General features: G+C 42.1%; 1 protein-coding gene across 1 annotated transcript in view; it reads left to right on the forward strand.

Moving 5' to 3' along the window:
• Nucleotides 1-11548: 11548 nt before the first annotated feature.
• Nucleotides 11549-23694, forward strand: part of NCOA3 (nuclear receptor coactivator 3) — a 123274-nt gene continuing 111128 nt past the window's right edge. The window contains exon 1 of the mRNA XM_082670147.1: nucleotides 11549-11676. The gene's annotated coding sequence lies outside the window, so the exon portion shown is untranslated. The remainder of the gene's footprint in view (nucleotides 11677-23694) is intronic.

Raw genomic sequence — 23694 nt, forward strand, 5'->3', positions numbered from 1 at the left:
CAGAATTTTCAGATGTGTTTGTAGTCGGGGGTAGGGGGTAGGGTGTTTCAGGTTATCTAAATCTGCTATATTGCTGGGAAAGAACTGCCTTCACTTTTCCTTTTTTCATATCGTTTCTTTGAGTCCTTTTTTAACTAGCTGATTCACTTTATAGTTTCTGATTTAAAGTCATCTTCAATGGAAATCTGACAAGTCAACCTGTTTGCTGTTTGGCCAAAGATTTTTGTACCCAGCTACATCAGAAATCACTCACCAGCCCATGCGTTGGCTGCCTTTGGGGCTGAGGCCCATATATGATCCCGTCAGCCGTGGTGTGAGCAGAAGTGTCCAGTCACGTAATACCAAGGACAGTGACTTCTGCCCTTCCTTTAGAAGTGTCTGTGGGTGGGGCAGGTATCATGATTGGTACGTATGGCCATTTACCTTTAATAGACTCTGCAATCCAGTTGATTAATAATAGGCAGAGGGTTATTTTTTTAAAGCTAGAATCTTAAACTGGCTTATCCCTTCACCCCTGGCATAGATATTGTTTTTATGCCCCAACATTTCCATTTCTCTGATGTTCCTACTCTGTAATTACTGAATAATTAGAAGAGGGGTTAATCCTTTTAAATGAGCTTACTGTCATCACTTTAAAACTCAACTTCATTAAAAAAAAGAAACTCAGGCTTCCCTGGTGGCGCAGTGGTTAAGAATCCTCCTGCCAATGCAGGGGACACGGGTTCAAGCCCTGGTCTGGGAAGATCCCACATGCTGCAGAGCAACTAAGCCCATGCGCCACAACTACTGACCCTGTGTGCCACAACTACTGACCCTGTGTGCCACAACTACTGAAGCCCGGGCACCTAAAGCCTGTGCTCCGCAACATAGAGTAGCCCCTGCTTGCCACAGCTAGAGAAAGCCCGCGCGCAGCAATGAAGACCCGATGCAGCCAAAAATAAATAAATAAATTTATTAAAACAAAGAAAAATAATGGGCCAATCCCATGACATTGATTTCCAAACCCAAGAATGGGTTTTGACCCACCATCTGGAAAACATGATGTGTTCTCATGAAGCCAACTCCAGTATTGCCTTTTGGAGAAACTGATTTGGCCATCTTCAAGGACGTCCTTTCACTGGTGAGCCCCAAAGCTCCAGCCTCGGTGATTCTTTCATTTTGAGATGCTGAACCGCCTTGATCCAAAACACAGCCATTGGGAATTCCCTGGTGGTCCAGTGGTTAGGACTCTGCAGTTCCACTGCAGGGGGGCTGGGTTCCATCCCTGGTCGAGGAACTAGGATCCCACATGCTGTGTGGCCAAAAACAAACTAACAACAGCAAAACAACAACAACAGCGAAAACCAACTGCCATTATGCTAAAGGACGTACTTCCTTGTCTCCTCCCCACGCCCCCCTCTGGTCCCATTCCTCTGCTGGTTCTGAGAAGCTCCTAAGCTTGACATCATTGATTGAGGTCATGTAGAAAGAGTTTATTAGTGAGATCTTTGCTTCCTTCTTTGTATTTTGTGATTACTAATACCTATTAAAACATTGTTTTAAAGTGAGAGGTACAAGGAAATTCACTGTAAGAGTAAAAGAAAGGAAACAACCTGAATGTCTACTAGTAACATCCACGTACTTATAACAGTTGTTAAAAAAAAAAAAGCCAGACAGCTGTCTATGAACCTTACCATAAAGGTCCTTGTGGGGCAATTTCCATGATACGTTATTAAGTGATACAACAAGTGTTGAAACATGGTGGACAGTAGGCTCTTGTATGTACAAGAAGCAACACACATAATAAGGTTGTGTGTATGCAAAGACTGTCTCTAGAAGGACAAGTAAGAAATGGTGACAGTGGTGTCCCTGGAACACAGGTGGGAGAGACTTACTTTCCACTGTTTACCTTTTTATACCTTTTGAGTTTTTACCATTATTTAAAATTTCTTCTTTTTCGTGTCTCTGAACAAGATAGGAAACAAGATAGGAAAATTTCACAATTGCATTAACCACAATAGGTACTTAAAAAAAACAGTTTTATTGAGATAGGATTCACATACCATAAAATCCACCCTTTTAAAGTGTACACGTCAGTGTTTTTAGCATATCCAGAGTCACACAACCAACACCACTTTCTAATTTCAGAATATTTTCATCAGCCTAAAAAGAAACCCAGCACCCTGCCCCCAGCAACTGACCACCAGCCCCCCATCCTCTGATCCCTAGCAACCAATAATCTACTTTCTGTTCTGTAGAGTTGCCTATTTTGAACATTTCATCTAAATGGAATCATATAGCATGAGGCTGGCTTCTTTCACTTAGCATGATGTTTTCAAGGTTCACCCATGTTATCAGTACTTTGTTCCTTTATTTTTTAAAAAAATTAAGTATTTATTTATTTTTGGCTGCGTTGGGTCTTAGTTCCAGCACTCGGGATCTTCGTTGAGGCATGCGGGATCTTTCGTTGCGGCGTGCAGGCTCCAGGGTGCGTGGGCTCTGTTCTTGGCGGCACGTGGGCTCTAGTTGAGGCGCGCAAGCTCAGTAGTTGTGGCGCGCCGGCTTAGTTGCCCCACGGGATGTGGGATCTTAGTTCCCTGATCAGGGATCGAACCTGCGTTGCCTGCACTGGAAGGCGGATTCTTTACCACTGGACCACCAGGGAAGTCCCTTTGTTCCTTTTTATTACCTAATAATATTCCACTGTATGGAGAGACCACTTTGGCTGAACCATTCATCAGTTGATGGTTACTTGGGCTGTTTCCATTTTTGGCCATTACGAATAATGTTGCTATGAAGATCTCTGTACAAGTTTTTGTGTGGACATATGTTTGAAATCCTCTTGGGTATATACCTAGGAGTGGAATTCCTGGGTCACGTGCCAACCCTGCATTTCACATTTTGAAGAACTGCCAAACTGTTTTCCAAAACGGCTGCACCATTTTATAGACCCACCAGCAGCGTCCACACGTTCCAGTTTCTCCTCATACTTTCATCCTTGCCAACACTTAAAAAATGTTTTTTAAGCATAAGGTAGCAAATTATTTCTTCCTAAAACAAATGCATTTAAGAAGTAAATCTCAGGGACTTCCCTGGTGGTCCAGTGGCCAAGACTCCGCTCTCCCAATGCAGGGCGCCCGAGTTTGATCCCTGGTCAGGGAAGTAGTTCCTGCATGCTGCAACTAAAGATCCCACATGCTGCAACGAAGATCCTGCATGGGGCAATGAAGATCCCACATGTGGCAACTAAGACCCGGTGCAGCCAAAGTAAATAAATATTAAAAAAAAAAAAAAAAAGAAGTAAGTCTCAGAAAGATGGGACTTCCCTGGCGGTCCAGTGGTTCAGATTCTGTGCTTCCAATGCAAAATGCACAGGTTCCATCCCTGGTTGGGGAACTAAGATCCCACATGCTGTGCGGCATGGCCAAGAAAATATATTAAAAAAAAAAAAAAAAAAGAAATCTCAGAAAGAAAAAAAGCCAAGAGTTAGCTGGGCTTAAAATTCTTCTAGCTGTGGAAAGTCATTTGCAGGTTGTAGGGAGGGGAAGGTCTGTTGCAGCCAGCTCTGGTGCCAATTTCAACGGGCTCCTGTGCCACCTCTGGCACAAAAATCACAGGTTGCCATCCCCTGATCTTGGTTTAAAGCAAGAGGCATAAATAAGTTTACTCTGGATTGAAAGGCTTGGACAGCTCTATACTACCAGAAATGTGCCTTAAATGTGATTCTTCACAGAGGTGTTTCCCCCCTTTTAAGCAAAACAACACACTAAAGCATTCATTGCCTCTAAATCTCTTCTGTCTCTCTGTACCTTCAGCTGTGTGTCCTACCTGGAGAGAGGAGTGGTTCAGAGTACAGTCTGGGCATGGGGCCTGGGCCAGTGCCAGTTCATTTTCAGATTAAGTATTTTGAAACAGTTTTAGGCATGTACAGTGTTTAGGTATCCACCCGAGCAATCTATTTTCACTTGCAGGGAAATTTCAGACTGCAATCACTATAATGAGGCAAAATGGGGAGAAAAGGAGGAAATTGTTCCCAACCTTTGGATATTAATCCCTGCAAGCCCCAACTTTGGAACTGCCATCCATAATCATCATTAACGTTTATTGAGGGACTTCCCTGGTGGTGCAGTGGTTAAGAATCCGCCTGTCAGTGCAGGGGACATGGGTTTGATCCCTGGTCCGGGAAGATCCCACATGCCGCGGAGCAGCTGGGCCCGTGCGCCACAACTACTGAGCCTGCGCTCTAGAGCCCGTGAGCCACAACTACTGAAGCCCGCATACCTAGGGCCCGTGCTCCGCAACAAGAGAAGCCACCGCAATGAGAAGCCCGCGCACCGCAACGAAGAGTAGCCCCCACTCGCCGCAACTAGAGAAAGCCCGCGCGCAGCAACAAAGACCCAACGCAGCCAAAAAACTCCATAATAATAATAAAATACATTTAAAAAAATTTTATTGGGGGTGTACTTTGTGTTTGACACTGTTCTTTGTGCTTTTACCGTATTGTTTTATTTAAATCCTCATAATAGTCCTATGAAATAGGTATTATTCTTATCATTGTGGTTCCCATTTTAGGAAGTGGAGGCACAGAAAGTCCAAGTAACTGGTCATCAGCATACAGGTTTATAAGTAGCAGAACCAGCTAAGCAATTCAGGCAGTGACTGCTAAAGCCCACACTCTTATCCACTAGGCTATATGGTCATAAAATGAAAGAGGGAAGAATATAGGGGACTGTGAGAAAGGCAGGGACAGAAGCAGAGCCTCTGCTGGCTGGACCAGACAACTGAGAAGCATTCACTCATCCAATTATTTAAAGCCTGTCACTGAAGTAGTAAATGCTTAGGTTCCCAGATTCCCTTGCAGCGAGGGTGACCCTGTGGCCTATACCTCCACTGTAATGAGGTGGAAGGGGATGTTTGTTTGGGGGGTGGGGGACACTGAGAGGGAAGGGAGTAATTTTGGGTAAGAGTTTTATATAGGAAAATAAATTGAGAGATATAACGTCTCTCTTGACATCTATTCACTCTTCTGCTTCCTGCATTTGGACTTGATGGTGAGTTGATGTGATGTTTCAGCTGTGGCAGCCATCTTGTGTCCATAAGGCTGTGAACTAAGGGCAGAAAGCAAATATTCTGAAGATGGTGGAGCAGAAGAGTTGTAATATCCTGTTCCTTGATGAACACACTCTGAAACTCTACCTTTAGACAAGTTTGTATGACAATTAAATGTCTTTATTGTTTTTGTGTCTCTGGAGAGGCAGTAAAGCATAATAGTTAAGAACATGAGCTTGTGAGCTCTGGTTTATATCCTCACTCTAGCAATGAGTGCTCATACTCTTGGGCAAATTAATTCCTTGTTCAATTCCCCCCTTTACTCATCTGTAAAATGGAGATAATAAAAGCCCATTGTTAGGGTTACTGTGAAGGTTAAATGAACTAATATATGTAAAGGACTTGGAATAGTGCCTGGTAAGTATAGGGTTTCTATGAGTGCTGGCTAGTACAGTCTTTTTGCTGCTATAAGTACCCCCTCCCCCTCTGCCCAAACTTTTAATTTTTATTTTGGAAAATTTCAAGTCTACAGAAAACTTGCAAGAATAATGAATAAACACCTAGGTACCCCTGAAACTAGATTTACTAATTGATAAAATTGTGTTGCGTTTGCTTACATGCACTCTGTGTGTGCATGCGTGCATGTTTGTGTATGTGTGTGTATTTTTTTTTTTTTCCCATGTGAATCATTTGAGAGTAAGTTGTAGGCAGGCTACTTAGCATTATTATCAGTCTGGTAATGTGTTACTTGCATATACGACATGTGACCCAAGCTAGGCCAATTGAACAAATTCATCTTTTGAATTTGAATCTCAGAACAAGGTGACGAGAAGATGGGATAAAATGATTGATCTCTAGATTTACTTGCTGGTCCCAGATAAGATGTTCAGGATCTTCGTTTCCCCTAGTTTTTGACATTTCTGGCCCTGGGCCTTCGGTTGTCCCTTTGATTCTGTGAGTTCCTCTGTGTCGTTTTACTACATTCCAGAGTCTATCGTTGTTGCTGGCAACCCAGGAGACCTGACTGGCGTTGCTGCCCTCGAGGAAGTGAGCACCCCTCCTGGGAACATGGAAGCAGAGGTTTTGTGCGGTCAGAAATGTGGTAGGGAGAATCTCTTAATTTTTGGAGGGCTTTAGCGACATGAGCTTCTAAGCCCATTTGCACTGAGTTTATGCTTCTGTGTCTCCTAGGCCAAACAATTTTATTGGGGGTAATTTCAAAATCTGAGACTACTCTTCCTGCTTATTGAAAGTTCTCAAAGACAATTCAACAGAAGTCCACACGTGTAGACTGTTTGACTTATCGATGTTGTGTGATAAACCACGGCAAACTTCAGTGGCTTAAAGAACAACCATTTCATGGTTGTTCTACCTCTCATGATATAGTAGGTCGATTGGGCTCAGTGGGTGGTTTTTCTTTTCCAGATCTTACTGATAGGGGCTGTAGGGACTGGAATGTGCAAGAAGGCCGACTCACGTGGCTAGCAGCTCCTACTGGCTTTTGCCTGGGACCTTAGCTGGGGCTGTGGGCTGGAGTGCCTTAGTTTTCCTCCGTGTGGCCTCTACATGTGGCTTGGCTTCCCACAGCATGGCGGCTGGGTTCCAAGAGGAAGGAAATGAAAGCTGCCAATCATCTTAAGGCACGGGCTTGAAAGTCCTACCATGTTACATCCACCATTTCCAGTGGTCAGTCATGGGGCAAATCCCACTCAAGGAAGAGGAAATAAGACTTACCTCTTGATGGAGGAGTGGCTTGTGCAAACAAGGAGGAAGGAATGATGGCAGCCATCTTCACAGACTTTTTACTAGAGCGTGTCACTCATTCGCCTTAGATTTTAAGTCTATAGTAGTGTTTCCCAGGTGTCAGTGTGGGATCACGTACAGGTTCCATCCAAACCTTGCCAAAGTCAGCACTGAAGTCACTTCCTCCTAGAAGCCTTCTCCAACACGCCTTGAGTTAGAGGTCCGTCTTTGGGTTCTCAAACAACTTGTGCTTATTTTTTTTATTGTTAATGTCATTTATACTTTCTGTGAACATATATATTAATTAGTATTGATAGAATAAATGGTTGATTTCCTTTCTTTTTTCCCATTGTTTTCCTCCTCCCTCCTTTCTTCTTTCGTTCTTTTTTCCCCCACAAACACTTACTAATTGCCTGCTATAGGTCAGATGCTAATCTAAGTAAGGGAGTCATTGCAGTGAACTAAACAGACAAATTTCCTACCCTCTTGGAGCTTACAGTCTAGAGAGGGAGATGGATAATTAAAAAAAAATTGAAATACTGTTGGGACTTCCCTAGTGGCACAGTGGTTAAGAGTGCCTGCCAATGCAGGGGACACGGGTTCAAGCCCTGGTCCAGGAAGATCCCATATGCCACAGAGCAACTAAGCCCGTGCACCACAACTACTGAGCCTGCGCGCCTAGAGCCCGTGATGCACAAGAGAAGCCACCGCAATGAGAAGCCTGCGGACCGCAACGAAGAGTAGCCCCCGCTCACCACAACTAGAGAAAGCCCGCGTGCAGCAACGAAGACCCAACGCAGCCAAAAGTAAATAAATAAATAAATAAATGTATTTAAAAAAAAAGATTTCCGTAAAAAAAATTCAGATAGTGTTAATCATAATGAAGAAATTAAGGCAAGGTTATGTGACTCTGGGGGATGTGTGTGTGTGTGTGTGTGTGTGTGTGTGTGTGTGTGTGTGTTGCTTTAGAAGCTCTACCTGAGGAGGAGACATTTTAGCAGAGATCTGAGTGACAATGGGGAGCAAGACAGGAAGAAAGAAAATTCCAGACGGCAAAGGGAACAGCAAGTGAAAGGCCCTGAGGCATGCTTGGTATGTTCAGGAAACATCAAGAATGTTAGTGTCTGGCATGGGGTCAGAAATATGAAGAGATAGATTATAGCTGGTGGGCAGCAGCCGCATAGCACAGGGAGATCAGCTCGGTGCTTTGTGACCGCCTGGAGGGGTGGGATAGGGAGGGAGACGCAAGAGGGAGGGGATATGGGGATATATGTATATGTATAGCTGATTCACTCTGTTATACAGCAGAAACAAACACACCATTGTACAGCAATTATACTCCAATAAGGATGTTAAAAAAATGCAAAACAAAAGCAAAATCAAAAAAAAAAAAAAAAGAAGACATAGATTACATGAGATCAGAGAGGGAAGCAGAGACCAAATCAGTTAGGGTCTGGGTTTTATCCCAAATGCCATGGGATGCCATTGAAACAGGAGGGAAGGGGGCAGGGCACAACCTCTAAAAGAATGGCATAGCCATTGAGGACACGGCAAAAACTGGTTAGAACCAACTAAGTCCAAGACGGTGGAAAATTTGACTTCCAGTAGACCTTGAGCCTCATTATATGCTCATTGTAATACATTGGCATGTTAAACGACACAACCACCAGCGCCATGACAGTTCCTAGGCTAACCATAAAAGGCCAAAAAGTGGGCGGTGGCCCAATTCCTTGAAAACTCTGCCCCTTCTCCAAAAGAGGTGGAATAATCCCCCCACTCATCAGCCTATGAAATTACCCAGCCCATAACAACTAACCATCCCATATTTTGGGGCTCTCACCTTATGTGATGGCCCACACTCTGTCTGTGGAGTGTGTTTCTCTCTATAAATCCACTTCTTACCTATCACTTTGTCTTTCACTAAATTCTTTCTGTGATGAGACATAAAGAACCTGAGCTTCATTAAGTCCTGAGACCAGGTGTGTGATCTCACTTAAAAGACAGTGGGTTCTCAAGAAACATCTCAAATAAACAATCTAACCCTACACCTAGAGCAACTAGAGAAAGAACAAAGAAAGCCCAAAGTCAGTAGAAGGAAAGAAATCATAAAGATTGGAGCAGAAATTAATGAAATAGAAATGAAGGAAACAATAGCAAAGATCAGTAAAACTAAAAGCTGGTTCTTTGAGAAACAAAATTGATAAACCCTTAGCCAGACTCATCAAGAAAAAAAGAGAGAGGATGGAAATCAATAATATTAGAAATGGAAAAGAAGTAACAACTGACACGGAAGAAATACAAAGGATTATGAGACTACTACAAACAACTATATGCCGATAAAATGGACAACCACGAAGAAATGGACAAATTCCTAGAAAAGCACAACCTTCTAAGACTGAACCAGGAAGAAATAGAAAATATAAACAGACCTATCACAAGTAATGAAATTGAAGCTGTAATTAAAAATCTTCCAACAAACAAAAGTCCAGAAAAAAAAAAAAGAGTGGGTTCTGGCTAGGTTCAAGTCCCACTCTGTGTTGTGCAGTTTCACCATTGGAACATGTTCAGGTTGGAAGTGGCCTAATTTAATGTATGGTTTTTGAAAGATCCCTCTGGCTGCTGAGTTGGGGAGTGGCTTATAGGATGACTAATGAGAGAAGCAAGGAGAGCAGCTGGGGGACAGCTGCAGTTGTGCAGGTGAAAGGTCACCCAGGGTCTTAGTATTTCATCTCTGGGTTCTCAACATATAACATGGTACTTGGTATCTGTTGTTTGATGAGCAAATATTGACTGCATCCATACTATTGCTAAGCTCTGTTGTGGGTGTTAAGAATATATCAGAGAACAGAAGACACGAAAGCCCTACCTTCACGGAGCTTTCATTCTAGTGAGGAAAAGAGATAATTAGCACCATAAACAAAATTACCTGGTGTTTCCAATGATAGAAAGTGCTACAGAGAGAAATGAAGCAAGGAGGAGGGGTAGGGGAAGCTGGGATTGAAGTAGGTGGGAATTTAAAATAGAGAAATTAGGGAAGGCCTCACTGAAGCAGTGACATTTGGACAATGACCATGGGGGAGGTGAGTGATTTGGATTTTCTGGAAAAAAGTGAGCTAGGCAGAAGAAATAGCAAATGCAAGATCTTTAAGGCCAGAGTGTGCTAGGTATGTTGGAGGGACCCCAAGGAGTCCGGTGTTCCTGGAATACAGTAATGAGTGGATGAGAAGCAGGTGATGAGCTTAGAAGGGGGAGGGGAGGGCAGAGACAGGTTGTATGGGGCTCTTCAGGTAACTGCAAAGAGTTTGGAAGACAGACATAAAGTGACTTGGTTTTTACCAGGATCCCTCTGGCTGCTATGTTGAGAATAGACTCCAGGGGAAAGAGTGGAATGCAAGCAGGGAGAACAGTGAGGAGGCTACTGCAGTAGTCCAGGTGGGAAATGGCGGTGGTGGAGCTAGCAAGTGGTTATTTATTTTATTCTAGTCATGCTCAAGACATTTAATACTGATTAAATATTATTATCTAGTATACAGTCCATATCAAAATTTCCCCCCAAATCCTTTTTATAATAAACAAACAAAACCTGGATTCAGCCAAGGCCCACCTATTGCATTTTTAAAAGAATTAATTAATTTTTATTTTTGGCTGCCTTGGGTCTTTGTTGACGTGCGTGGGCCTTCTCTCTCTTCGTTGTGGTGTGCGGGCTTCTCACTGCAGTGGCTTCTCTTGTTGTGTAGCAATGGCTCTAGGCGTGCGGGCTTCAGTAGTTGTGGCATGCGGGCTCAGTAGTTGTGGCAGGCAAGCTCTAGAGCGCAGGCTCAGTAGTTGTGGTGCACGAGCTTAGCTGCTCCGCCTCATGTGGGATCTTCCCAGGGCCAAGGCTAGAACACATGTCCCTTGCATTGGCAGGTGGATTCCTAACCACTGCGCCACCAGGGAAGCCCTGCATTTGGTTCTCACCTTTCACGCTTGGATATTTTTACGAGTCCAGGCTAGGCATTTTGTAGCATGCCTCACCATTCTGGATATGCCTAATTGTTTTTTTCATAGTTATGTTCAGGTTAGCTTTTTTTGTTTTTTGGCAACAATACTACGGAGGGGGCGTTACATTTTCCCCACTGCATCATATCAGAAGACGCATAATTTCAGTTTGATCCATTATTGGTGATGCTAAGTGATAGTGACTGGTGATTTGATCGCTTGGTTAGGGTGTTGTCTGCCAGATCGCCCCAGTGCAAAGCCAGCTGTTCCCCTTTGTAGGTGCTGTGTACTCCGTGGGTTGATATTATACTTTGGGACTGAATAAATAGTGAATATACTATTGCCCAACAACCTTTCACCCAGTGACTTTAGCATCTAATGAACAGCCCCGTGGCTTCTGACCTTGTGCCTCAGTTTGCTCATTTGAACACTGAGTCTAACAGTGGTCCCTAAGGGATGCTTGTTTTGAGGATCAGTGCTTGGCACACAATAAACGCTCCATAAGTGTTAGATATTACTGGACAAAAACAAGTATGAAAAAATTAAGGACAAGGCTAGGGTTGCACTCCAGTTCCCCGGATCCCGCCGCGGGTCCCAGGTGGTAAGTGAGCGAAAGCGGCCCCAGGGTCCACTCGGCCACGCCCTCGCGCCACGGAAGCCTGACCGGGCGGGACCACCCACCGCCCCGGCCGCGCAAGGCCCCCTGGGACCGGTAGTGCTGGGCGTGGCCGCGAGACTACATATCCCGGCGGCCCCCGCGCCTCGGCTCCCGCGGCTACTGCCTCAGCCCCTCCACTGTAACGGCGGCGGCTGCGGCTGCTGAGTTTGTGGTGGCGGCGGCGGCGGCTGCAGCGGCTGCTGGCTGAGTGCTGAGCGGCGAGTTTCCGATTTAAAGCCGAGCTGCGAGGAAAATGGCGGCGGGCGGTGAGTGGAGATAAAGGAAGAGCGGCGGCGGGCAAGGGGGTGGAGTGCGAGGCGGAGGGAAGAGGGCGAGTCTCCCGGGCTGCGGCGAGCCGGCGGCTCCGGCTCCGCCGAGGCGCTGCGGGACGCGCCGTGTGGGGGGCGCGCGGAGATAGTTTCGGCGTGTCGGGGCCGCGCCGCTTCCCCGCAGCCTGGGGGCGGCCCGCGGCCGGAGGAGGGGTGTCGAGGTTAGGCGGCAGCTGGCTTGGGAGTGCGAGGGGGGTCCCCGCGTGGAGGGGTCACCCCGAGGAGTTTTGGGGGGGACCGCGGGGGTCCATTTTTCCCGCCTGTCCCTAAAGTTTTACCCTCCCGCAGCCCTCGGGGTGCTTTTGAAAGCTCCCCGCGACCCCTCCTCCCGCTGCCTCGGCGTCTCGTAGTTATTTGGAAGAATCGGGGGGGGGGAGCCGCACAGACCCCCCGCTCACCCCCAGCCCAGCCTCCAAGTCGTATTGAGAATCGGGTTGGATTTTGTTGCTGTGTTTCCTCCTGCACTTGGGCATTTTAAATATTTTAACACGAATTATCTGCGGGATTTCCATTTTGGGCACGGGTAGGTTCTCAGCAGTTTTTCTCAGTAAAAAGGCATTTTGCTACCTCCGGTGTGAAGGCTGGGAAATGGCAAGTGGAAGTTAGTGAATTAAATTTGGGATTGGGCTGTCTTTATTATTACTCTTTTTTTCTTGTCTCCATCTCTAATCTTCTTACGTACATTGATTCAATTTGTGATGGTTTAAGTAGTTTGTCTTAAACATGCTTTAGAAAAACAACCCACGAGTAGTTGGAGGGCTTAGTTGCTTCCTAGGCAGTTTGAGGGCACTCAGGGTGGAAAAGTTAACCAAAAGAGCAGCTGTGAGAGGCAGAGAGCATCGTCTCGAAATCTCACTAGCAGTAGGAGTTGGGGCTTCTCAAATGGAAAGACACGAAAGGTCTGAAATTCTCTCGAAGTCGGAACTTTTTTTTTTTTTCTCTCTCCTTCCCGAATGTGAAGACTTCCTTCTTGCACTTTTTGAGCAGCAGCGCTTCAAAGCCAACCTGTTTTTGTTATTAAGCCCGTACCGTAAAGAAACAGGAAGGCAAGTACCAGCTGTGTCTTGCTGCAGCAGTTTGAAATGGAGTTGAATGAGATGAGTGAGAGTGCTGGTAGTATTGAGTGAGATTGCTTCATCTCCTTGATTCAGACGCCTGGTCTCGGATCCACCTAACTGGTCCCTGGCTGCAGGAACGCATCACTTATTTGTTGCAGCAGGTTATTTAGAGGATGGGAGGAAAAAAAAAATCGTAAGTCTTGTGATTGACGCATAAACCAAAATGTGAAATGGAAATCTGTAAGTTTGTGTTCTTGAAAACAAATTCAGTTATTGCTTGTTAGTTTAGGATAGGTTATACCCAATATAACTGGTCTAGGGACAACTGGGAGGGTACAAAAAGAAAAACGAACCTCTGTCCTACTCTAAACCCTCCAGTTCCCATTCCCAGGAAGCAACGACTGTTACTGGTTTCTAGAGTATTCTTGGTTTTTGGAATAATTAAAGAATTTTCATTCGAAACACACCCCTGTTGGATACCAAAAGCAGGGAAAAAGAATGAACCAAAGAAAGGGAAGATGGGGTGGGAATACTGCTTTCTCTTTACTGTTTTCAACAATTGTCGATGGCTATTAGAAAAGCTCTTCCAAACTTACTGCTTATGTTGCCTGATCTATTAGCACCCTTAAGGAAATAACAATCTGTGGGGCTTTAGGGTGAAGAACCCTGCCAGGGTTCATTGTTTGTATGTAAGATGAAGCCTCTGTAACATGTAAAATGATATTGAACACTATAGCTTCTGTTACTGGAGGTTGCTTCAGGTTCTGCATTTAAATGAGTAGTAATCTAGATTGCCTGCGATCCTAAATTATAGGGGAATTTTATGTATCGATAGAAATGACTTAACTGTCTAATCAGCATTAAAAAAAGGGCATAGCTTCTGATATATACAAGTACATATCGGACATGAGGATTGTGGACTAAGTGGGAAGCTGTAATGTTTCTAGAGCAGTTACAGGAAATGTTTCTACCATAAAATATTCCTTCACTACAGAGGCTTTGAAAATGCATAACAACCGTAGTATAATTAACAGGATTAAAAAAAAATGTTTTAGAATGCTGGTTTTAAATTTATCAACACTAACTTCATTAAAAAAATTCAATGATATTAAAGATTAGGAGATTAGGGATTATATTAAATATATTTTGAAAGTGAGTATGCTGTGTTTTCCCCATATAGAAATTATTTCTATACATCGCCATCCCCCACCCCCAAGCAAATAAATTAGAATTCATTCAATAAAGAGTGAACGTTCTGTTGGACCCTGGACCCTTTTTCTAGGAGTCACGTAAATAAAAAATAGTTGCTGAAATGATTACTTACCAATGCCTTCTTGATTGGTCATTTGAAGTAAACTTTCTTACTATGTCAGGGACATATTAAAGATAAAGAGGTTTATTTTTCTTTTAAATTCAGTCCTTTGAGCATTAGTAGTATAATTCTATATAGAATAGTTCCTTTTAACTTGAAGACTAGTAGGTTTTTGAGAAGTCTTCTAAAAGAATGACTTATATTTTAGCTTGGACAATAGGGTAAGATAAAAAACCCAAACTCCTATTGTCCTATCCCTAATTGGTGTTAAAATAAACGGCTTTAGGGTTTCTTTCTACAATTTTTTTAGACTGTATAATTTCAAGCCTTGGCCAGAGGATGTGGACTACTTTTGCAAACTTTTAATTTGTTGCAAGTTTAGAATGAATATAGCCTCCAGTGGCTGTCTACACAGCCAAGTGACCACACTTTAACACAATTGTTACTCTTTAAATGCTACCTAGGCCTAGAAAAACAAGAGTTGTTGATCATGATTGAAGAGGAACTGGAGTTTCTCAAAGGTTAAACTAGGGAGTACCTGTCCCAGTTTGGTTTGAATTTACTCTGTGGTGTAGAATATTCCTTTTTTGCATTATTGAGTGGTTAAAGCTCTGGGAGCAGGAAATTAGTATTGGAAATGTATGTTAACTTTTCTTTTTCCTCACAGTTCAACACTTTAAGGAAATAGGTGAGTGTATGGTAGTTTAGATTCTCAGGGATAGCATTGAGGTTGAGTGCTGCAGTAAAATGTAGGCATTTTCTTTTCCTTTATGAGTGCTTTTTGGGGTGGGGGAGGGGATTACAAAATGAACCTTTTACAGTTCAGGTGGAGGAGGGGTTCGATTGTACTGAGGTTTATTCCTTCACTTTGTTAATGATAGCTAGGTAAATTCATTTGGCCCATTGGTTTTCTGACAGGGTTTCTGGGAGAAGATTATTTTGGGTTAAGGATATAATTTATCTAGAGCCTAACCTTATTTTCAGCTCCCTAACAAATGATGGAATTGACTTGAATTTAATCGCCTTTCCCTTTCCAATCTTCTGGTGGAAAGTTGTTAAATGAACAGGAAAATTGCCAGAAGATACACAGCAGGAGTTGAAAGGAAGACCTGCAGTGTCTAGAAGGCTGATTTATCCACAAACCGGATAATCTTAGACTACATACTGCCAGTTCCCAATTTCGTCAGTATTAACTCAGTTTGGTAGGTTCTTTGGTCTAGGTCAATTTACAGAGGGACAGTAATAAAGGTTTATTTAACTACCTGTGTAGTAAACTTTGTGGCCTAGAGGAAAAGGAAAGAAGTCTGACCTAACTGGCACAGAGGCTTTACCTGTTTCAAAGAATGCTCTAAGAGCAAATGGACTAGTGTTTCCTGTTTGTCCCTTTTCCTATTTTTCATTAGGAACATCAGTGTCCTATTTTTTCTTTTCTGTTAATATTTTTTATTGATATGTTCTAGGAAAGAGTGTGATTTTACTGTTCACCTATGAAGGAATTCAGAAAATTTTAATCTCTTTAGTTAGAGACTGCAAGTGAGGGTTATGAAACTTCACTTTTTGGAAAGTAGGCTGACTAGATTCTAAATTTAACCTCTTCATCATCCACATGGTGAGAGAATATTGGCCTGGGTATCACATAGTAATGGATAATCTACTGCTCCCTGCGGCTTTGCTTTTGGTAGCTATGGCAGCTGAGTAGGAGTGGTAGCTGGATAGATGGGAAAGGACTGCAGAAGTCAGCATAATCCTCAATTAGGATAAGCCTCATGGTTAATTGAACGTTGAGTGTACAGGTTAAATCCCATTATAACAAACTCCAGGGGACTAGCTAAATTATTTTGTTGTACTGGGATTGAGCTTTATTGAATATTGTTTGAAATAAATTGGTTTTTTTGTTTTTGTTAGAGATGTGGGAAAATTTTTTATTTGTTTCTTATGGCAAACTGTTTATTGTAACAGTTTGACAAGTTGTTACTCATGAGCCAGTGTGTTTCACCTTCATTTTTAATGCTTTTGCCTTTAAAAAGGAACCCACTGTGAGCTGGGCAGATAATTTATCCCCCATCCTCCCCCCATGTCTCTGTCTAGAGTAGCTCCATTAGTTTATCTCAACAACCAAATAAGTTTATTAGTAAGTACTACTGCCACGATCCAAATGTGGTCATAGGAAATGGGAAATTCCCCAGGTTTCCAGGTGACTGCTGCTGGTCATTTTTTTCTGCCCCTGAAAATTTTAAAAATAAAATATACCTCATTTTAGCGTGAACTATTCTTTGTCAGCAATAATTAAGGTAACCCTTTTCTGTCCAGCTCAATGTAGTTTTAGACCTTTAGATTTCTATATGGTATTGTTGAAAAGAACGAGATGGTAATGTAATCTTTAAGATTCTTCCATATAAATGTGGAATTTTTCAGAAATAGGGTTAATAAACATGAGAAAAATACTGTTCTTATGCTTGGCCAGAAATACACTTTTTTCTTTCTGTCCTCTAGTTTTAGATTGGTGTTTGTCAAACTTCAGGCATTTACATCCTACCTTCATATCTAAAGCTAACATTTTTAGTTTGCTGAGAGCATTTTGATTGGGTGCAGCAAGACATTTTTGAAGTCATTCTTTTAAATAGATGTCCCATGAAGGAGGGAAAATCTGAAAGAGGGAATTTCAAAGCAACCCAACCAGTGTTTTGAAAGTTCTCAAGTCTTAAGAATAATGACTGACTAGTAGGCAGGAAGCCTGCAGTTGTATTGTGGTATTGTTCCTCCATCTTGTGCATTTGAGAACTTGAGTACAAAAGGGGAGAAAGCTTGGGGAAGGGGAAGAAAGGGTTTTAACATACAAGAAAAGGGGAGGGGGGAGACTTTTAGAGTAAATATTCTTTGCTCTTCTGTTTAAGTGAAATCTAAAACCAAGTAATTTTTACTTTGAGAGGAAATGTTTATCAAAATCTAAGTGTCCAAAACCGACATTTTTATAGAAGAGAGTTGTTATTGGTGGAAAGAGCAGTGTGATCATATGCCCAGTTTTAAAACAATTTTAATTAAAAAAACCCTACACGTGAAATCCTTTAAATATTTCCCCCTTTGTTACCTGAGCAGTATCATTTGTTAGCTTGTTATTTTGAAAAGAATAGTACCAGTGAAGAGTTTGAATTTGCAAGTTTGTACTCTGAGATTGCAAATCAACCTCTCTAGGTCTGCTTTTAAATTTATAACACAAAGAGGTGGCGTATATGATCTTCCAAGGTTCCTTGTATTAGAAAATCCTATAAACTTAAAACATCGTATAGATATGTAGAATGGCCTTAAAAATTTTTTTTTTTGTCAAATATCAAATGGATTGAGCAGTTTATGCCAGATAATGGTGTGAAGATACAGGTTTCTGTGCTGACTCATGAGTGTGGGGACAGGATGACTTTGAGATCCTGACTTCACCATAGTAATATATGCTACAAGGGCAAAATTTGTGTTGTGTGTGTGTGTTGGGGGCCGGGAGGGAGAGACTCTTCAACCTCTTCCTTCTGGTGTAAGAAAATGAAGTCATATTTTCTTTACTCTCAGTAAAGCTGTCATCAGTGAAATGGATTATTGAATTTAAGTCACTCTGTAGAGTAGCTACATCAGCTTGGTTTCGTTTCTAGATTGAAATTTGGCAACTGTATTTGAAAATACTTTAAGGATAACCCAGTTTTCTCTTAACCAGATTGTGTCTAAATTTAGTCTACACACTCTCTGCTCCAACCAGACTCATCTCTCTCCTCTTTTACCTGCCTGGTGGTGGTTGTGTTTTATGACAGTACTTTCATCCCATCCAAGAGAGTCGGCTCCAGTGCTGTCAGAGCAAGTGTTTGGCTGCATCTAGGAAAATCTAACTTCACTAAGTGAGCGAAATAACTCCACACACACATTGCATCTGTTGAAGGGTCAGTGGTATCTTTTCATATGAGACAGGACTATTAGTATATTAAGTTTTACACATAATTTCGCTGGGAACCAGTAACGTTAATTCAGGAAGCTACTTTCAAAGTGCATAACCACATCGAGAATGGTGGAAGCCTTAGGTGTGTGGGCCCCAAATTAGGTGAACCTGAAATCATGAACTTGCCCAGTACCTTCAGTCTCCCTTTTTTTTAACCATAGTACAAAATAGCTCCCACATGTGACTTCTAAAACTGACTTTCATTCTACTGTTCTCTTACCTCTGAGGCCTTAAGCTTCAATCATTTTTTTTTATAGCTTCAGTCATCTTTAATTGGCTACTGCTTGGCTGCTGCCCACTCCCCCATAAACACACATACTTAATCAGTGTTTATTAAGCTTGTACTATTTAAGGCACTCAGTTAAAAAGGTTTTGACCTCCAAGTGCACACAATCAATCAGGTACTCACATCACTTCAGAACAAGGTAATCTGTTTTGCCTATAAAGATCTCGGAGAAGTTCAGTGGAGGAAAGGGACCAGGTGATCAGGATGCAGGGCTTTGAAGAATGACTATGATTTTATTATGGAGAGAGCACAGTTCCTCTTGGTGAGAAATCATTAGCAAGAGTGCAGAGATAAAACATTTCAACACTTGATTATTTAAATATTCAGTTATGGGGGCTTCCCTGGTGGTGCAGTGGTTAAGAATCTGCCTGCCAATGCAGGGGACTCAGGTTCGAGCCCTGGTCCAGGAAGATCCCACATGCCGTGGAGCAGCTGAGCTCGTGTGCCACAACTACTGAGCCTGCGCTCTGGAGCGGGAGAGCCACAACTGCTGAGCTCGCATGCCACAACTACTAAAGCCCACGTGCCTAGAGCCCATGCTGCGCAACAAGAGAAGCCACCGCAATGAGAAGCCCGCCCACCGCAACGAAGAGTAGCCCCCGCTCGCTCGCCGCAGCTAGAGAAAGCCTGCGCACAGCAACAAAGACCCAACGCAGCCAAAAATAAATAAATAAATACATTTATATATAAAAAAATTCAGTCATGTGATTTTGCTTTTTTTTTTTTTTTTTTTTTTTTGCGGTACGTGGGCCTCTCACTGTTGTGGCCTCCCCCCGTTGCGGAGCACAGGCTCCGGACGTGCAGACTCAGCGGCCATGGCTCACGGGCCCAGCTGCTCTGCAGCATATGGGATCTTCCCGGACCGGGGCATGAATCCGTGTCCCCTGCATCGGCAGGCGGACTCTCAACCACTGCGCCACCAGGGAAGCCCTGATTTTGCTTTTGTAGACTCCTATTGATACATTTTTCTTAAATATATTTTCATTCCAGTTTCTAAAAGTAGTCCAGACCCTTTATTTCTAGATTACTATAATAGCTTTCCAGTTAGTCTCTGCCCTTTCGCTACTCCTGTTCTTCTGCCAGTTTAAACTTTTTAAACATTTTGATCACATTTTTTGCTTAAAAATCTGCAGAGTACAATCCAAATTCCTTAACCTAATGTTCGGTTCTTATCACAGTCTTTTTTTTTTTTTTAAATCAATCTTTCCCACTTTTGTTGCCCCTTGTTTCAGTCATGCTGATTTTTTCTGCTCTTCTCCCTTGCTATCTAGTCTAGTCATAAGGCCCGGCTCAGATCCTATCTCATTTAAGTAAATTTCCCAGACTACCACAACTGAAAATATACCTCTTATTTCCTGATATGAATCTTAATTATCTCCTTCTGTGCATGAGTATTTATATTTTTAAGGGAGTTTTAAATTTTTTATTTCATTTTATTATTTTAAAAATTTATTTATTTATTTTTGGCTGCATTGGGTCTTAGCTGCTGCGTGCGGGCTTTTCTCTAGTTGCGGCAAGCGGGGGCTACTCTTTGTTGTGGTGCGTGGGCTCTAGGCACGTGGGCTTCAGTAGTTGTGGCACGCGGCTCTGTAGTTGTGGTGCATGGGCTTAGTTGCTCCGGGGCGTGTGGGATCTTCCTGGACGAGGGCTCAAACCCGTGTCTCCTGCCTTGACAGGTGGATTCATAACCACTGCGCCAGCAGGGAAGACCAAGAGCCAGTATTTATTGATTGATAGGACGGATTCAGTCAAATTGTCTATTCTTTGAGATAGGGACCATTACTTTTATAAGCTTTTAAAATCCTCTTTTCAGTGATACTCACTTTAAGTCCCCCCCAAATGCTTGGTGTTTGAATGTGAAAGTTTCTAGAGTTCAGCTCTCAAGTCAAATTTTCTACTTGGAAATCGAGATAAAATTAGAGTCCTAACGGTTTGCTTGGGACTTGTGTCTCCCTCGAAGAGTTGGCCCAGATAAATCGTGTCTGGGCCTTAGAATACCACATTCTTATTTGCCACTTGCCCTAGGACCGAGCAGTCCTTCTGTAAGTTGCTCAAATGTTTTTATTCAGTACCACTGTTCTTCAAAGAATTGTGTTAAATGTTGTGGGCATTAAAATCCCTTTGTGATCTAGGAGTTTACAATCTAGCTGAGAAATGAGTATAATTGAAAAAACATAGTTGCAGCAACATAAAGTGGTTCAGAAGTTCAGAGGAAGAAAAGGTCATTTTCAGCTGGGATTTTTAAGGAAACTTCATGGAGGAGATGGAGTAGATCTGAACGGAACTAATTGCTGCTTCTAATCTTCTCCCTTGCCCAATTCTTTTATTCTGTAGTGTTTACTTAACATAAAATTATAATGTTTAAAAAATTTCATTTAAAAATATATGTGAGGGCTTCCCTGGTGGCGCAGTGGTTGAGAGTCCGCCTGCCGATGCAGGGGACACAGGTTTGTGCCCTGGTCCTGGAAGATCCCACATGTGGCGGAGCGGCTGGGCCCGTGAGCCATGGCCGCTGAAAAAAAAAAAAAAAAAAAAATATATATATATATGTGAAAAAGTGAAAGTAAGGCTCCTGCTACCCCTAGGTCTTTGGTCATTATAGCTACCCCCCCCCCCCACCAAGGCTACTACTGTTAGAGGATAATTCTGTACATGGGATTATGGATGTCTCTTTAGTTTCTTTTTTTCTATTCTCTCACCCTCCCTTTTTAATTAACAAATGGGAGCTTCCACTATTTTTATTTAGCAAAAGAACTTGGAGAGCCTTCTATATCTCATATTTTAAAAAGGCTGTATAATATTCCATTGTATGAATGGATATAATTTATTTAACCAGTTCCTCATTGCTGTTTCCAATCTTTTATTATTTTGAATGATGCTACAGTGAACTATATGTAGATCTGTGTGCTGGTATGAGTATGTTTTAGTACAGAAGTCTTAGAAATGAAATTTTTGAATCAAAAGAAACGTACATTTAAAACTTTAATACCACTTACCCAGTTACCTCCAAAGAGGTTATACTAATGCTCTCACCTTTTGTCCATGAGAGTGACTGTTTCTCTTTTTTTGTCCTTTCATGTTGTTTGACTGCTTGAAGGCATGAAATCTTCTGTTGTTCTTTGGCTCAGAGTTTGCAACTGAACTCCTATGGAGTTCCCATAGCCTTTCATATAGTATGACTCTAATCTACATTTCCAGCATCATCTCCTTAATTCTATCTGTATATCTTATACTTTATTTTTATTATTATTATTATTTTTTTGGCTGCGCCACATGGCTTGTGGAATCCAAGTTCCCTGACCAGGGATTGAACCCTGGCCCTCAGCAGTGAGAGCTCAGAGTCCTAACCACTGGACTGCCAAGGAATTCCCGTATCTGTGTATCTTATACTTTAGTTGCAGTTGTCTCCTTTGCTCTACCTTCCCCCTCTTACCCGAATAAAATTCTCTTTCCTGTGTTCTGATTCATATTCTTAGATATGAAAGATAAAAGCTACCATTTATCGATTGCCTGTGTGCCTGGACCTTGTTCTGTGCTGCATGTACATGATCTCATTTAATAGTCTGGGTTTTTCGATGCAGAGCCCTTTTTTTCTTCTTCAGATGAAGTCATACACAAAACCCTATTCAAAGTAGAAAAGGTGAGTCTTTTAAAATTTATTTTCTAGGTTGAAATTTAAACTGCTTACTGGTTATAAGGACAGTGAAGGTGAAACTTGTAATGAGTATAAAGTTTGAAATTCGGTTATGAAGAGCTATTATGGACCTAAATCCATCTCTGCCTCGAGTTTATTTCTGTATTAAAAAAACCCAACTCATACATAGATACAGTTCAAGATGGTCTCAGTTCAGAAATATTTTTTGAAATATGTAACAGGTGCACATGGGATAAATTCAAAAGGTACCAAAGGATATACAGTGGAAAGTAAGGCACCTTCCTCAGCTGACTTCCCTATCCCCTGCCCAGAGGCAACCATTGTTACTCTAGGCATATAAATGCATGTGCTTAAAAACTTTAAGTTTAATGAATTTCTCCCATGTTTTGGGAAAAACTTTATATTGAAGTGTAATATACATTCAGAAAAGTGCACAGTACAGTCTGATAAATTTTCATAAAATGAACACCAATGTAACTGGCGCTCAGAAGCCCTCTTCTGGACTGTATACTTTTTAAATGATCTTGGAGAGGTTTCATATCTATATTTATAGCTACTAAGTTCTTTCTAATGGTTACACAGTGTCCCACTGTATGGATATATCATAATTTTTCCAGTTTCATATTACTACAAACAAAGCTGTAAGTGTATTCATACATGTTTCTTTGTTCTCATGTTTTGTTATGAAGTATATAAAAATTTGTAGATGGAGAATGCTACTTTAAAGACTATGAGGGGCTTCCCTGGTGGCACAGTGGTTGAGAGTCCGCCTGCCGATGCAGGGGACACGGATTCATGCCCTGACCTGGGAAGATCCCACATGCCGCGGAGTGGGTGGGCCCGTGAGTCAGGGCCACTGTGCCTGCGCGTCCGGAGCCTGTGCTCCGCAACGGGAGAGGCCACAACAGTGAGAGGCCCGCATACCGCAAAAAAAAAAAAAAAAAAAAAAAAAAAAAGGCTATGAATTTAAACTTTTTATAGATACTGCAGCTTGCTCCCTTTAGAGGTTGTATCAATTGACAAATCCACCAGCAGTGTGTGAAGTGCCTGATTCCCTCATCTCTGAGTAATATATAGTGGCATCAAATTTTATAGTTTGAGAAATTAAAAAAATCTTTTCATGTGTTTCTTCTAGTGCTTTTTTGTTTTTCTTTAACATAAAATAAAAAAATACATAAAAATTAAAAAATGTAAAAAAAAAAAAACCCAGTTAGGATGTCAAACTGGTAGCATAGATTAATGAGGTGTGATAGACTATAATATGTTGTAACTGTATATGTTTGTTCCTTTTAGTATAAAGTTGTTTAAAATGTACCTAGGTAACATTTGGGTATGCTGTTTTAAATTTTAGAAATCTGCTTTATTGAGGTGTAATTTACTTATAATAAAATTCAGTCATTTTAAGTGTGCAGCTTGAGGTGTTTTTTTTTTATTTTAAGCAGAGGTCTTCTTAGAAGCCCATATGATTTAAATTTATTTATTTATTTATTTATGGCTGTGTTGGGTCTTTGTTTCTGTGCGAGGGCTTTCTCTAGTGTGGCAAGTGGGGGCCTCTCACTATCGCGGCCTCCCTTGTTGCGGAGCACAGGCTCCAGACACGCAGGCTCAGTAATTTTGGCTCACGGGCCCAGTTGCTCCGCGGCATGTGGGATCTTCCCAGACCAGGAC

Source organism: Grampus griseus, assembly GCF_964374135.1.
Source record: "Grampus griseus genome assembly, chromosome: 14".
In the NCBI taxonomy this organism is placed as follows: domain Eukaryota; kingdom Metazoa; phylum Chordata; class Mammalia; order Artiodactyla; family Delphinidae; genus Grampus; species Grampus griseus.